Genomic DNA, 2,491 nt, shown 5'->3' on the forward strand with positions numbered 1-2,491 from the left:
TCGGCACAAGTTTGCGCGCGCAGCTGGGATATCGCTTTCCCAACTTGTCTGACATCGGGGCCCTATAAATAGCAGGACACGCCGACCTTTGCAGTCACAGTGCTCTCTCGCTCGCTCTAAAGTAAGTTGTGTGCAACTTTTTAAGGGTATACAGATAATACCTTGAGGCTTACTTGTGCGAGGAATAAGAATAATCAGAACATTTAGAGACTTAAAGGTCTCCAGAGCACAGTGACCTTCGCCCTCACAGCTTAATCCTTCTCAACGAACTTCTCGGGAACATGGCTGATAAAAACACACACCTTTTCATTTCGGAAGATTGGGCCTTCCCGTTTGGGGGAAGAGAGTGGTTCTCCGATCTGAAGTTGTGCGAACGAACTCATTCTTCTGCCAGTTTTCTACTGCGGGAAATGTCAGAAAATTCGTTGATTTTGCTTCCCAGCGCAATGATCTCAAATGAAGATTTAGCCAACTGTAACAGTTATTCTTCCGAATCGAAAGAAAATTCGAATGTGACGTCGGACTCGTTATTCAAGCTAATAAGGCGATGCAGTGGCATGCAGAAGACTTCAGTATCTGGGAAATATGTTTAATGAGCAGATAATCAAAATGCCAAGCAATCTGCCTACAGATAAATTTTATTAGAGGAAACATCAAAGGAAACGGCGCCCGAACTACCGATGAAAAGATTCTGCAGTACAAATGCAAAACAGAAGTGGAGTGGAGATTCTAACAAGGCAAGCCTCGTCTAAAGAATTCTCTCTTAAGAGGTGCCAGGAACCTGTCAAGTGAAGGAGAATCTAAAGCTTCATTAGAAAAGAGAGCTAGGTTTTCAACAGAGGACGTTGGTACAGCAGAAAAGGGGAAAAGGGAACTGGGATTATTTCACCGCCTATGTCACCAATAACCCAAGACATGCTAATTGAGGCCCATCAGAAGGACCTATGACAGGAACAAAAGTAAATCCGGGCTCTCAAATTACTGACAATAGGTCAGAAGGTCAGGCAAGCAAAAAAGAGGTAGTGCTATCTGAGGGCCGTAATGACCAGTGAAAATCCACGGATGCTCCAAATACGGGATCTGAAAAAATGTCTCAGAGTAGGTCATTTGTTGCTAAGTCCAGCGGCAGAATACATCCTCTATGACGACTTCTGATAAAGAAAAAACTTCAGAAGATAAATATTCTGAAGGTGACAGATGTTCAATTTGTGGAAAAACAAATTGCCCTTTAGATCCTAAACGGGCATCGGAGTAAACCCTATTTCCATGTCCCAAAAGTCACTTTTTTGGAAATTAAAGTCTTCACGAAAGTCAAAGCAAACCCAGGGCCCGATGTTATGATGGGGAAGAGCGAAGACTCCATCGAAAAAGTTACATTAAAAACCCGAATTCAACAAACAGATTTACTAAACGCATCGCTAATCACAAAACACTTCATGTCTTCAAGTAAAGGTAATGTAAACTTTTAGTAGACATATCTAATTTCTTCTTTATCAAATATTTAATAATTTGTACTTTAGCAATTTTCAAAATGTATCTAAAAGTCAACAAATTGTTTGCTCACTAGGGTCAGCTGTTCAAAGCGGTGGAAGATGGAGATAAAAGCTAGAGTGCAAAGAACTAATACAAGATTTCAGGATCAGCAGTGAGGATAAACAAGACAGATGCACACTCCTTCATGCTGCATCGTTCTCACAACCAACCGGATGTGGTGATGTTTGCTGAAATTTATCAGTCCCAATGTTACTAACAAGTATGGACAGACTCCAGCTCATATGGCCGCTGAAAAGGGTCACACACAAGTGCTGAAACTTTTATTGCGTGACTCTGATTTTGAAGCCGACAAACGGGATAGTCATCATAACACAGTAAAATCCCTGGTAAGTATTTATGATGGAATCCTAGACACTACAGTAGGATTAAAATCAGACAAGATTGAATCCGAGACTCCAGCATTATAACTTAAACTATAAAGTACTAGAATGTAGCTAAATGTGAAAAAAAAAAAAAAATCAGTGTGAGTATTTGCTTTTCTAAATCAGTTTCTTTGTTTAAGCTTGGAGGCCATCTGTTCACGCGCATATTAGAAGGAAAGAAGAAAGAAGCAGAAAAGCTTGTGGAACTTGGTGCAGATCCAGACAGTCATGGTGGAAAGCTGGTGAACGGGCTGTTGGCACGAGATCTTGGAGTTACTACACCTCGCCTCCTGGCCAATGCCCTGAATATGGAATGGGCTGTTACCATGTTTGCAAAGGTAATCATCTTCTGTCACATATTTCCTAAAACTGTCAACAATGTCTTGAGAACAAAAGAATTATATGACGTAATGTAAGCTTTTGAAAATTTACATTGACTCCAAATGTTCAGAAAATAAGAAATGATAAGAAAATCGATGAAACTGGTTTTCTAACATCAGCCGCCTCAAACTCGGTACAGCTTAAAGTGAGTTACTTATTTTTTATGCTTTGGAAATAGATTGTAGCAGTATCTA

At 40.3% G+C, this 2,491-nt stretch overlaps 1 pseudogene; it reads left to right on the forward strand.

Annotated features, from left to right (window-relative positions):
- The first annotated feature begins 281 nt into the window (after positions 1-281).
- Positions 282-2,491, forward strand: part of LOC119588894 — a 3,071-nt pseudogene continuing 861 nt past the window's right edge.

Source organism: Penaeus monodon, chromosome 24 (genome assembly GCF_015228065.2).
Source record: "Penaeus monodon isolate SGIC_2016 chromosome 24, NSTDA_Pmon_1, whole genome shotgun sequence".
Taxonomy (NCBI): Eukaryota; Metazoa; Arthropoda; class Malacostraca; order Decapoda; family Penaeidae; genus Penaeus; species Penaeus monodon.